The sequence below is a fragment of the Carassius gibelio genome, chromosome A24 (genome assembly GCF_023724105.1).
Source record: "Carassius gibelio isolate Cgi1373 ecotype wild population from Czech Republic chromosome A24, carGib1.2-hapl.c, whole genome shotgun sequence".
Classification (NCBI taxonomy): Eukaryota; Metazoa; Chordata; class Actinopteri; order Cypriniformes; family Cyprinidae; genus Carassius; species Carassius gibelio.
Window position 1 is genome coordinate 13293892 of NC_068394.1, and position 14718 is coordinate 13308609.

Sequence of the window (14718 nt, forward strand, 5' to 3'; positions counted from 1 at the left end):
CTGAGAAGAGATGATGCCAACCCCTCAGAGGACCTCAGATGATGCTAACCCTGAAACAACATACAAAACTACCAAATATTGCTACAAGTGTGATTGCATCATAAAATAATTGCTGTTAAATTTAAATTAAATTAAATGTAATTTAATTAACACTATTAACACTGTTAATAGTGTTCATCGTCTGGTTGACTACATCTTGTATTAATTTTCCTGAAAATTCCTGTCATATGCACATAAACTGACTGTCACCACTTATAAGCTTCTACTAAATATTGTAGAAACGTAATTTTCTGTAAAGTTGCTTTTCAATGATTTGTATCTTAAAAAGCGCTATACAAATAAACTTGAATTGAATTTAATTGAATTGATCTGCACTTTCAATTCTACCCGTAAGTAAAAGACCATTCTGAAATCTTTGGCATATTTATTTCAACATTCTACGATTTAGGACAAACAAATTCTATTTTCAAATTCTATTTAAAAGCCTGCGAATTGGGACACAATATGAGTATTTGCACATGCCCTTACTCAAGAAAACGCTTTAGGTTCACTTTTTGGTCACACTTTAGACCCGTAGAAGAAGGCATGCCTAGTAATGCGGTTGTCAGGATTCACATTGGGGAGAAAATGTGTGGATCAGTATGACTTGATACATTTTGAATGATACGCCAGCCATGTTTGAACACGTTTCTTAAAAAATAATATTTTGGGGTCTTAAGATTCAGAACATACTTCGTCATAACTTCTCATAAATCTTTTGTTCTCATAAATCTTATAATTTATGTTGTGAGACAGAAATTACAGGTACAAAGATGATGCAATGTATAATGTAGTACATAAACTTGATTAACACATTTTTAAAAAGTCAGTCTTTGAGAAAAGATACAGAAAATGAGGAGAACAAGAGACTGTGTGCATGTCACGGTTGGTAAACCGTGATCTCTGGGTTTTGCACTTTGTGGGTGAAGTCTGTGTGTTACGCGTCAGCACTGATTAGTTTGTGGGTGTCTCCGTTAATTGTGATCTGCAACAGCTGTCACTCATTACTCATCCCTATATAATGGCTTGTCTAGCATCTTGTGTTCATGAGAGCATTGTTTCATGTTTGTAACCCATGCCTTGCTTTCTTGTGTGTCTCTGCGTTGGATGTCCGTGTCTTCCCCGGAAACCCGTCCACTCTACGCAACCACCATCAAGCAACACCACTTCCTGTGTCACCCTCTCCTGCTGCCAACTCACCTCCACCTTCCGGATTCGTCATTCCTCACCACCATCTTGGACTGTGTATTCCTCCCAGCGTTATTTGTGTCTCAGTTTTGTATTGTCTCATTATTCTCATTAAATCTCATTAACCTCGCACTTGCTTCCTGCCACTCCTTCACCCAGTCATTACAGAATGCTCTCACCCACCATGGAATCAGCGAGCACCACTTCATTGTCAGAATTCATTCACCACAACGTGAACCGCATGGATCAGCAGCAGGATAGCATCGTGAACACGGGATGTGCGATCCAAGCACTGGTGACATAGGTGTTCAAACTCACCCAGCAAATTCATCAACTCACCTCTCACTGTGCCCACCTCCCAGGACCACTTCCGGGCAGAGCCGCGACTTCCGGCGCCAGAGAGTTACTCCAGTGGGCCAAACTTTTGCAAGACTTTCCTTAAGAAATGTTCCATGCATTTTGCATTGCAGCCCAGCACCTTCGCGACAGAGGAGTCCAAGGTTGCGTTTGAGCTTACTCTACTATCTGGCAGGGCCACCTTATGGGGGACGGCGGTGTGGGAGAATCAACATCCGTGTTGCGCCTCGTTCCACTCCCTCTCCGATGAGATGAAACAGGTCTTCGATCGAGCCGTGGCGGGCAGGGAGGCCACTCACCAGCTCTTGGACCTGAAACAAGGAAGATCATCAGTGGCGGACTATTCCATTCAGTTCCGCACCCTGGCGTCCGCGTGCCAGTGGAACGAGGCGGTGCAGTGGGATCGATTCCTGCATGGGCTGGCCGACCGTGTTCAGAAGGAGATCTACCTCCTCGAGCTGCCCCCAACGCTCAATGGCCTAATCGACCTTCATTGACTCTCTCCTTGCATGTAACTTGAACATTCCTGTCTTTCCTGTGTCTCATCCCATCCATGTCACTGCACTCAATGGCCAGGAACTGCCACACGTCACCCACTACACTGAACCCATCACTCTGCCCACCTCAGGCAACCACAGTGAAACCATATCCTTTTACCTCATGGACTCCCCTGTAGCTCCCATTGTTTTAGGTCACCCCTGGTTAATCAAACATAATCCACGAGTGGATTGGGGTTCCAACACTGTCACATTGTGGAGTGAAAGTTTGTCCTGAGTCTTGTCTGGTTTCTGCTTGTCCTGTTGTGTCTGTTTCTGTCTTTCAGAAAGAGAACATGGTGTTATCAAACGTGCCTGCAGAGTACTTGGACCTGAAGGAGGTGTTCAGTAAGTCCTGTGCTGCTTCTCTTCCTCCGCATCGTCCCTACGACTGTGCGATAGAATTAGTGCCAGGTAAGTCTCCGCCTAAAGGCAAACTTTACTCTATTTCTATTCCGGAGAGGGAGGCCATGGAGAAATACATTTCTGATTCTGTGGCATCGAGGTTCATCCACCTTTCCTCTTCTCCAGTGGGGGCGGGATTCTTTTTTGTGGGTAAGAAGGATGGTTCTCTGTGACCTTGTATTGACTATCGAGAGCTGAACAACATCACAGTAAAGAACACCTATCCATTACCGTTAATGTCTTCAGCCTTCGAGAGGTTACAGGGAACATCCATATTCACAAAATTGGATTTACATAATGCTTATCATTTGGTCCGCATCAGGAAGGGGGATGAATGGAATACCACCTTTAACACCCCTAGAGGGCACTTTGAATATTTGGTGATGCCGCTCGGGCTCTCCAACTCACCAGGGGTTTTCCAAGCACTCATTTTCCAAGTCTATATATGTTTACCTGGATGACATACTGATTTTTTCTTCACCTCTCCAGGAACATGTTCAACACGTCAGACGAGTGCTCCAGGGATTACTCGAGAATGGGCTTTTTGTCAAGGCGGAGAAATGCGTATTCCATTCACAGTCTGTTCCCTTCCTAGGGTATATCGTCTCGTCTGAGGGAATACGTATGTATCCTGGGCACTTTTTTTCGGTCATTTTGATTTTACTCTGTCGTACTGCCCGGGTTCCAAAAAAGTCAAACCCGATTCTTTGTCATGTCTTTTTGATCCCTCCGCCAGCCCGGTGACTCCCGAGTGTATTTTACCTGAGAAAATAGTCGCCTCAGCACTCGTATGGGAGGTCGAATTGAAGGTCAAGACAGCCTTAGAAGGGGTAACGCCTCCGCACGGTAAAATAAAAAAAAATCTTTTATTTGTGCCGGGAGAGTTACGGTCCGAAGTTATTCAGTGAGGTCACTGCTCTAACGTTGCTTGTCATCCAGGTATAAGCCGAACCAAGGGGTTTAGTTAAACAACGATTCAGGTGGCCACTTATGGCTCGTGACGTCCAGGATTTTGTTTTGGCTTGCCTAGTTTGTGCCAGTGGCAAGTCGTCTAACCAGCCTCCTTATGGGCTTCTTCAACCGCTGTCTGTCCCTTCGAGACCCTGGTCACATATCGCACTAGATTTTGTTACCGCCCTCCCACCCTCTAATGGCATGACGGTCGTTTAGACCATAGTGGACTGGTTCTCAAAGGCGGCACATTTCATTCCCTTGCCCAAATTACCAACAGCCAAGGAGACAGCGGTCACTGTCCTAGATCACGTCTTTCGGTTACATGGCCTCCCGGTAGACGTGGTTTCTGACAGGGGATCCCAATTCATATCCAAATTTTGGAAAGAATTTTGTAAGTTGCTAGGAGCGACGGTTAGCCGGTCTTTGGGTTATCATCCCCAGAGTAACGGGCAGCCTGAGCGAGCCAACCAAGATTTAGAGAGAACGTTGCGATGTTTGGTCTCCAAAAATCCTTCTTCCTGGAGCCAACAACTCTCTATGGTGGAGTACGCTCACAATTCGTTACCAGTGTCAGCCACAGGCCTCTCTCCGTTTCAGTGCAGCTTAGGTTACCAGCAACCAGCCTTTCCTAGTCTGGAATCTGAAGTCCAGTCACGCATTTGTCCAGAGGTGCCACCGCACCTGGACCAGAGCCCACGAGACTCTGCTCCGGATGAGGGAGCGCACTAAGGCCAAGGCTGATCGCCACCGGTCAAAGCCTCCCGTTTACATCATGGGTCAAAAAGTGTGGCTTTCTACGAACAATATTCCTCTCCGTTCCTTTCTAACAAATTATCTCCCAAATTTATTGGCCCGTTTACTATCACCAAGATCATTAGTCCGGTGACAGTCTGCCTCAAACAACCTCCAGCGTACAGGAGGATACATCCTGCCTTCCATGTGTCCAAAATTAAACCCATGTTTTATTCACGTATTAATCCCCCCCCCCTCCCCCCCGCCGCGTCTCTTAGATGGGGAACCAACCTATTCAGTTAATCGTATTCTGGACTCGAGACGGAGGGGACGAGGATTCCAGTACCTAGTGGACTGGGAAGGTTACGGTCCGGAGGAGAGGAGTTGGGTACCTGCTAGGGACATACTGGATCACTCCCTTATTGATGATTACAATCAGCAGGTAGGCCGTGAAGTCTGTGTGTTACGCGTCAGCACTGATTAGTTTATGGGCGTCTCCGTCAATTGTCATCAGTAACAGCTGTCACTCATTACTCATCCCTATATAATGGCTTGTCTAGCGTTTTGTGTTCATGAGAGCGTTGTTTCATGTTTGTAACCCATGCCTTGCTTTCTTGTGTGTCTCTGCGTTGGATGTCAACTACGTAACCACCATCAAGCAACACCACTTACCTTCGGCTCACTTCCCCGCAGTTCCTGTGTAACCCTCTCCTGCTGCCAACTCACCTCCGCCTTCCGGATTCGTCATTCCTCACCACCATTTTGGACTGTGCATTCCTCCTAGCGCTATTTGTGTCTCAGTTTTGTATTGTCTCATTATTCTCATTAAATCTCATTAACCTCGCACTTGCTTAATGCCACTCCTTCACCCAGTCGTTACAGTGCAGGGCTGCAGGTTTGAGAAAGAATAAGAAAATCTGATCTTATTATGTGGATCATCTTTTGATATGGAGGAAATTTTATTTTTATTTAAAATATAATAAGTATTATTGGTATTATTTGCTTCACTGTATTAAATAGTGGTCTTAAGACTTTCTCTGAGTGTTTCAGTTTTCTGCAGTATGCTTGAGGTTTTGAGCTAAGAGATAACAGGAAGTCTATATAATGTGTGTGTGCAGGACAAGTATGAGATGAGAAATGTTGTTTTATACCTAGCTTCTTAGAATATTATTTGCATTCAATACTTAGAAACACATCTAGGAGACATAGTTGGATGACTTTAATGGACACATATCTTGAGTGTGCATTATGATTGGTTGAGATAGACGCATCCTTATTTGAGTAGGGTATACATACTGAGTTAAAGGGTATTTTCTCTTTGTTGCAATCTACAGCCAACACTGAATGGCTGTATGAATACATACCTTTTCTTGAAAGAAAATAAATCTTTAAAAGACTTTTGTCTCATACCTTTATAGAAACAGAAAACTGCCACGGCACTATAAATGAATCAAAAACTTGTATTATCATAGAACAAGCAATACAAATCATTGTATGAACTGGATTTTAATAATTTTTTGAATAATTTTTGAATTAATAGTAGTAATTTACCCATGTACCAAAAAAGCAAAGAAATTCTTAAATTAATGTTCATTTTCCCAGCATTTCTCTCAAGCTACCTTCTGTGTTTCTCTGGTTGTCAGGCTCTTCAGAAGACTTACCAGAAGATTCTTAGAGAGAAGGAAAGTGCCCTGGAGGCAAAGTATCAAGCCATGGAGTGAGCTGCTACCTTTAAGCATTCAGAGGCATGGCCAAACAGCAGTTTAAGGTGAAAAACTTATTCTCTATTTTATCTCTGTCTCTCACAGTAACTTTAACAACTGACTTATTAAAAATCATTACCTTGCACAATCCTAAATCTTCCCAAGACCCCTGTCTGCCTCCTTTTGTTTTCAGACTGTCTTATCTCTTTAGCCTCTAGCTGTTCTAGTTTCAGTTTGCTTGTCACTGCATTCTTTACCTCATGTATTTCTGTCCTAAATCACCCGGCAGATATTCCGGGAGACTAAAGAAAAGGAAATTCAGGATTTGCTGTGGGGCAAAACAAGATCTGAAGTCAAAACTTCAACAGCTGCAGGCTCAAGGCATTCAGATTTATGATCCAGCAGACTCGGATTCAGATGACAACGCACCACTATCATCAGTAAGAATGTGGCAGATACATTTCTCACATTGCCTCAACTTTATTTGAAAGAGGAAGTAAATCTTTTAAAGACAGCTAGATAGATATAAGAACTATCTATTTTTAAATATGGTCCAGTTCGGTGCATATCATTTTAAAAGTGTCTGTGTATCTATATATCTTTTTGATAATTTGTTTACTTACATTTTTGTTGTTCTATTTATTATTTAAATTGTTGTTCATCTTTTAGTTTTTTGATTGATGTATGCATCTGTTATTTGTTTAGTATTTATTTATTTGTTCTCTGTGGAGTAATTATTTATTTATATGGCTGTGTGGAGTAACACAGTCCGCTGTTACCTCACATACACACAGGAGACCAGAGCGGAGCTGCAGACCTTTATACAGGTACACATGCTTAGATAACACATCTTAAATGCATCCATTCTCACATTTTAGCACTTTTCATCCGTTTGTCTCTCTCTTTTAGACTATTTCTTTAAGGGCTGCAGAGGTTTTATGAGGATTTGGGTCATTTCTACCTGAATGTGTCATTTCCTGAGGAGAAAGCCACTCTTTATGCTGCTGAACGCAGGCAGGAGATCGAGAGGAGCTCTGTGTGTATGCTGCTTCTCAATTCTTCAGTGTCCAGGTGATACTTTATCTTTGTATCTTACTTGTCATTGCTATGAATCACATGAATGTGTTTTAATTGTGTTGTAGAAGATGTGGAAGTAGCGTTTGTGAAAACCCCAGACTCTCGGCCTCTCTTGCTCCATTTGTGAACTGGTGACAGAAAAGCTTCTACCCTCAGTACATCCACTAGAGACTTGCTGGAGAGAGTTAACAAAGCTGACAAGAGTGCCAAACTTAAAGTAATTTCAAATGATTAACATGGGTTTAAAAATTCTACTTAAACTTCTAAAAGTTTTTATGAAGTTCCTTAAAAAAGGGTTTCATAGGTTTTTCTGAAGCTTCTCTAAAGAATAATTTCAGTCTCATTTTATTTTAGGGTCCAATTCTCACTATTAACTAACCATTAACTATGACTTTTGCATCAATTAACTCCTTATTTGCTGCTTATTAATAGTTTTTAAGGTAGTTGTTAAGTTAAGGGGATTGGGTAGGATTATGGACGTCATGCATTATATGTATTATATAAGCACTAATAAACAGCCAATATGTTAATAATAGATATGCTAATAAGCAACTACTTAGTGTGAATTGGATCCTATACTAAAGTGTTACCATACTTTCTTTTAGTAATTCTTCTTTTATGTTTCTTCTAAGAATCATATATAGTACTGTGAGGTTTCATATATATTAGACTTTGACTTGATTGCACCATTTTGTGGTGGCAATATTTAACCCTCTTACACTTTTAGAAAAAGCATCGCATCTTGACTGTATGCGGTCATTTTAAAGTTTTCTTTTAATTAAATTATTATTGAATATCTAAAAAAGTTACCAGGCTTTGAACCACTCAGACTGAGGAAACCATAATTTTTTTTTAACTAAATTAGTAAAAACAAATGTCAAAAAAGGAATTTCTAAACATAAAAAAGATACTGTGAAGTGTGTAGGTCACATTGACTCTTTATTTTTGATGAATAATTCGTTGCTTCTTATTTTCTGCAGGTAGTGGATCATGCAGGGTCTGTAGAGGGTGGCGCTGCTCTTATCTTCAATCAACTTGAAAGAATCATCAGGTGCACACTGTGACACACATGTGGGTGTTAGTGTTAATAGCATGCTTTTAGTTTGTGCATAGTGTTCTTAGATCATGCAACCGAGATATGACTGGGTTAAAAATAACCCTGCTGTCAAGAGCTTTATACTGGGCAGCACACATGCTGGGTTAAACTAACAATGCAAGCAGGGTCGCTTATCATTGTCAGCCAACATATTTTCTTAATGTTTGAAAATAATTACAGCAAAAATAATATATGGAATAGATTAACAGTGAAATTAAATATGTTTTTATGTCTACATGGAAATAAAGTAGGAGCAGCCTCAGTGGACAGGCAAGTGAAAATGACTGTTGATAGTGCAGTTTGGAGCAGAAAAATACAGAAGTGGGTAACTATTGATTCTACTGTTGGTAAAACTGACCCAGCCACTGGAGAAAAAAAAACAGAAACAACAAAAAAAAAAAAAAACATTCCTAACACTAAAAGTAACCTGAGCTTTTGTGTAAAAATATGAGCTTTGTCAGAATGTGGTTATCTATTTCAGGTTCTGAAAGAGGAACATCTTAAAGAGATGCATGATGTTAAACAGAAAGAGACATTTCTACAAGATTTTCTCTCTCTTTCTTCACGAGTTGTTGGGATTGGAGTTAGAAGACAGTGGAGTGGTGGAGGAGAGAGAAGAGGAAGACTCTGGTGATGTGCTGTGGGACCTTCGTGATGAGCAGGAGCAGATTGAGGCGTTCCAGCAGGCTTGTGGCACTGCTTCCAGATTAGACGATAACTGTTAAAGTACTACACACATATTGATAGCTAAAATGATTATTATCAGAGTAACCAAATATTGAATTAACTGTAACCTATATGAATGGCAGGATATGTGTACATTCAATGCTTCAATGTAAATTCATTGTTTCTTTTTACAGTATGTTGACTGACTCACCGCCCCTCCACCCATCCCATCCGCTGCTGGTATCTGGTGCACAATGATCGGGCAAATCACTTTTGCTTGCTAAATGGTTGTTTCAACTTAAATCTAAATATTAGGTATCATCACACAATAATTATGTAGGTCAATTTTCACAGAGTAAATGATAAGTTAGTTCTCTGCAGGAAAGTTACTGCAGAAACACTCTCCCAACATCCTCATTCTGTATCAGTTCACGGGACATCCTCTCTCTACCAGCACAGATCCAGTGCTTATCATTAAGCGCCTCACAGTGAAGGTCAGACACAGATACACACACTCATTTCACTCTATGTAGCTTCTTAAACTGTGTAAAGAACAGAGACAGAGACCAGTTTTAATTTAGTTATAACTAGCACTTTATAACATGCAGCCTGCACTGTATAGGGCTTTGTACACTGGAAATTGATAAACCATTGTCATATTTAACCCAAATATGACTATAATCCTGGGTTATCTTATGTTGTGCTATTTATATTTTGTCTTGGGTAGTTGAGTTTAAAGATTGACACTCTACATTTGTAAACCACGTGTTGACGTTCTTATGCATGCTGTATATACAGTACAGCAGTATATACTGTCTGTGAAAATGTTGCCATTTCTGTTTGTCTTAAGCCTTAATATATATATTTTTAATATAATATATATATTTAATATATATATTTTATATATATATTTATTTTACATAAACTTTTGAACAGTATATGTATATGTATATGTTAAATAATTGGCTTTTATATTGTTAATGTATGGAAGCCAAAGCAAAATTATTAAAAGATAATATGTTAAATCCTGCTTTTTTTGTTTTTGTTTTTATAAATAGTTTTATTCACTTTTAGAGGAACCTTAGATGTACAGAAGAGATAAACATTTTAGAACAATCCACAAATACTTGAATTTCTCTAAAATATTCTTGATCTTCATTTCTCAAAATTTTAAAGAATATTAGCTGCAGGTATTCCACTGTACATGTCAGACAAAATAGCCATGTCATTTCAACAGAAACCTTTATTTTGTGAAAACAAAATTTTTGAGAGAACCGTTACCACTGTAGCACAAAAAAAAAGATTATATCTAAGATTTTGGAGGGTTACAAGTGTCAGAAATTATTAGGAAATCTAGAGGCCCTTGCTTGGAATGACTTCAGCACATCTGCGGCTGCTGGACATCACTATTTTCTCACACTGCGCTGGTGTGATCTCTGTCCAATTTTCTTCCAGTTTCTTCCATAGTTCAGTAACTGTAGTGGGTTTCTCAACCATAACTTTGTTTTCAAAGATTTTCCAGAGATTTTCAGTTGGGTTTAGATCAGTCAAGTCAAGTCACCTTTATTTATATAGCGCTTTAAACAAAATACATTGCGTCAAAGCAACTGAACAACATTCATTAGGAAAACAGTGTGTCAGTAATGCAAAATGATAGTTAAAGGCAGTTCATCACTGAATTCAGTGATGTCATCTCTGTTCAGTTAAACAGTGTCTGTGCATTTATTTGCAATCAAGTCAACGATATCGCTGTAGATTAAGTGACCCCAACTAAGCAAGCCAGAGGTGACAGCGGCAAGGAACCGAAACTCCATCAGTGACAGAATGGAGAAAAAAACCTTGGGAGAAACCAGGCTCAGTTGGGGGGCCAGTTCTCCTCTGACCAGACGAAACCAGTAGTTCAATTCCAGACTGCAGCAAAGTCAGATTGTGCAGAAGAATAATCTGTTTCCTGTGGTCTTGTCCTGGTGGTCCTCTGGGATAAGGTATTTACAGGGGATCTATATCTGGAGCTCTAGTTGTCCTGGTCTCCGCTGTCTTTCAGGGCAGTAGAGGTCCTTTCTAAGTACTGATCCACCATCTGGTCTGGATACGTACTGGATCCAGGTGACTGCAGTGACCCAGTATGTGCTGAGAATTAGCTGACCTCTGTGACGTGAGGCAGCTAGCAGACGGTCGGTCTGATCTGGATCTGGTGGCTACGGTGACCTCGGAATAAGAGAGAAACAGACAAATATTAGCGTAGATGCCATTCTTCTAATGATGTAGCAAGTACAAAGGGTGTTATGGGAAGTGTTTCCGGTTCCAGTTTACCTAATTAATGCAGCCTAAAAATCCTTTAATGGATTTGGATATTAAAAGCATATTAGTATGTTATGTGTAAGCCAGGTTAAAGAGATGGGTCTTTAATCTAGATTTAAACTGCAAGAGTGTGTCTGCCTCCTGAAAAATGTTAGGTAGGTTATTCCAGAGGTTAGGCGCCAAATAGGAAAAGGATCTGCCGCCCGCAGTTGATTTTGATATTCTAGGTATTATCAATTTGCCTGAGTTTTGAGAACGTAGCGGACGTAGAGGATTATAATGTAAAAGGAGCTCATTCAAAGACTGAGGTGCTAAACCATTCAGGGCTTTATAAGTAATAAGCAATATTTTAAAATGTATATGATGTTTGATAGGGAGCCAGTGCAGTGTTGACAGGACCGGGCTAATATGGTCATACTTCCTGGTTCTAGTAAGAACTCTTGCTGCTGCATTTTGGACTAGCTGTAGTTTGTTTACTAAGCGTGCAGAACAACCACCCAATAAAGCATTACAATAATCTAACGTTGAGGTCATAAATGCATGTATTAGCATTTCTGCATTTGACATTGAGAGCATAGGCCGTAGATATATTTTTGAGATGGAAAAATGCAGTTTTACAAATGCTAGAAACGTTGCTTTCTAAGGAAATATTGCGATCAAATAGCACACCTAGGTTCCTAACTGATGGCGTAGAATTGACAGAGCAGCCATTAAGTCTTAGACAGTATTGTAGGTTATTACAAGCAGAGTTTTTAGGTCCTATAATTAACACCTCTGTTTTTTTCAGAATTTAGCAGTAAGAAATTACTCACCATCCAGTTTTTTTTATATCGACTATGCATTCCATTAGTTTTTCAAATTGGTGTGTTTCACCAGGCCACGAAGAAATATAGAGCTGAGTATCATCAGCATAACAGTGAAAGCTAACACCATGTTTCCTGATGATATCTCCCAAGGGTAACATATAAAGCGTGAAGAGTAGCAGCCCTAGTACTGAGCCTTGAGGTACTCCATAATGCACTTGTGATCGATATGATACATCTTCATTCACTGCTACGAACTGATGGCGGTCATATAAGTACGATTTAAACCAAGCTAATGCACTTCCATTAATGCCAACAAAGTGTTCAAGTCTATGAAAAGAATGTTGTGATCAACTGTGTCAAACGCAGCACTTAGATCCAATAAAACTAATAGAGAGATACACCCACGATCAGATGATAAAAACAGATCATTTGTAACTCTAAGGAGAGCAGTCTCCTTAGTACTATGATATGGTCTAAATCCTGACTGGAAATCCTCACATATACCATTTGTCTCTAAGAAGGAATATAATTGTGAGGATACCACCTTTTCTAGTAACTTGACAGAAAAGGGAGATTCAAGATTGGTCTATAATTAACCAGTTCTTTGGGGTCAAGTTGTGTTTTTTTAATGAGAGGCTTAATAACAGACAGTTTGAAAGTTTTGGGTGCATATCCTAATGACAATGAGGAATTACAATTATTCCTCTCCTATAGTAGAGAATGAATGGAACTGTTCTTCAAGGGGTCTATAGTGCACTGTCTGATGCGATACTGTAGTTGACGGCTGAATGGTTGCAATTTTGTCTCTAATAGTGTCGATTTTAGAATCAAAGTAGTTCATAAAGTCATTTCTGCTGTGGTGTTGGGAAATGTCAACACTTGTTGAGGCTTTATTTTTCGTTAATTTAGCCACTGTATTGATTAAATACATGGGGTTATGTTTGTTTTCTTCTAAAAGAGAAGAAAAGTAATCGAATATAGCAGTTTTTAATGCTTTTCTGTAGGATAGGTTACTTTCCCGCCAAGCAATACGAAATACCTCTAGTTTTTTTTTCCTCCAGCTGCGCTCCATTTTTCGGGCTGCTCTCTTTAGGGTGCGAGTATACTCATTATACCATGGTGTCAAACAGTTTTCCTTAACCTTCCTTAGGCCTAAAGTGTCATGGTCCTGCCATCATGTCCTGACTTTTCTCTAGTCTAGAGGCAGGATCATGACAGACCCGTGTTTTGTGTACAAGCACATGGCCTTGTCTTTGGGCCATGTGCTTGTGTTGTCTCGTTCCCTTGCCCCGCCCTCCTTGTTATCCTAGTCTTGCCGTGATTGTCCTATCTGTGCCACCTGTCGTGTCTTAATTAGTTCCCCTATTTAGATCTCCTAGTGTGCTCTGTCTTTTGTCGGTTCATTGTTTCCTCAAACTGTTCCACTGAGATTGTTCCACATTTGTGATTGTTCCTACATGTGATTGTTTACCATATCGTGAGTGTCTCTATATGTTCCTGAAGAAGTCTTTGTATTACCGTGAGTGTTTGTTTATAGTTAGTGTTTAGAGTCCTTGTTATCTGGTCAGCCCAGTCCTGTTTAGTTATTTAGTCTTTACCCTATTCAGTGTTTTCCCCCTCGTGGGTTTTGTTTTCCCCTTTTTGTGTTAAATAAACCCTTCGTGTTGAGAATCCTGTCTGCACTTGAGTTCCTCCTTTGCCAAACCCTGACAGAATGAACCGACCACCAAGGAACTCAGCAGGCAGAAGGGCCTCCGAGCTTCAGCGACAGGCGGAGTTCCGGAGGCAATGCTGGACGTCATCCCCCACCGGCAGGAAGGGGGTCACCCTCCCATACTCGCCCGAGGGGGAGTGGATCCTCCGCAACTATGCCCGGCTGTGGGAGAGTCTCTCCCAGGAGGAGCCGCAGAGGTCCCCCCCACCTACCCAGCTGCCAATGATCCCAGAGGGTCGTCTCCTGGCCGTCACAACACTGGGGGAACAGGCAGATCCACCCCAGAGTCCTGAGGCGCCTTCCACAGCCAGCAGTCTCCCCAGGAAGCGAGGGAGACGATTGTCGTGGGAGTCAGCTTCAGAGTCGTCGGCGTCAGAGTCTGCCCTGCCTGAGGCCAAACTCCCCCAACCCGTCTCAGTTCCAGCTGTGACCTCTGCACCGCGGCCAAGGAGGAAGAGGAAGAAGAAGGGGTCTTCCGGTCCTGCGACTCTGACTCCTCCTGCAGCAGTGAGCGCTGGCGTGCCCGAGCCAGCAGCTGTGAGCACTGGCGTGCCCGAGCCAGCAGCGGAGAGCGCTGGCGTGCCCGAGCCGGCAGCGGAGAGCGTGCCCGAGCCAGCAGCGGTGAGCGTGCCCGAGCCAGCAGCGGTGAGCGCTGGCATGCCCGAGCCAGCAGCGGTGACCCTTGAACTCGAACCGGCGACTAAGAGAACTGTTTTCAAGTCTGCAGTCGTGAGGGCGGAGGAGAGAGCCGCGGCCGACTCTGCAGCAGAAACTCTAATACAGTCTGTCTCATCTCGTAAGGAGATGCCGGTTATTATTGCCGTTAAAGCCTTGTCTGATTATTTGTCTCGTCTTGTCCGGATCCTGCAAGTCCCTACCAGTCCTGTCCTGTCCCCAGACCCTGTCCCCAGAAATCCTGAGCCCGCCGTAGTTAGCGCAGTTCCTGACCCAGTTTCAGTCTCCCCTGTTGTTGCCCCGTGTCCCGTAAGTGTTGCCCCGTGTCCCGTTAGCGTTGCCCCGTGTCCCGTAAGTGTTGCCCCGTCTCCAGCTGATGTTGTCATGTGTCCTGTTGATGTAGTCCCGTGTCCTAGTGATGTTGCCCCATGTCCCGTAAATGTTGCCCCGTGTCCCGTGAATGTTGCCC

The 14718-nt window shown here is 41.9% G+C and overlaps 1 long non-coding RNA gene across 2 annotated transcripts; it reads left to right on the forward strand.

The window, feature by feature from the left end:
* Nucleotides 1–5890: 5890 nt before the first annotated feature.
* Nucleotides 5891–9588, forward strand: LOC127946205 (uncharacterized). Of its 2 annotated transcripts, XR_008151027.1 has the most exons (7): nt 5891–5979; nt 6204–6354; nt 6709–6741; nt 6824–6954; nt 7057–7208; nt 7972–8813; nt 8948–9588. It is a non-coding gene; the product is annotated as an uncharacterized LOC127946205 (long non-coding RNA). The 2 variants fall into 2 exon arrangements; XR_008151028.1 differs by lacking the exon at nt 7057–7208 and having other exon boundaries at nt 6824–6985.
* Nucleotides 9589–14718: the final 5130 nt, after the last annotated feature.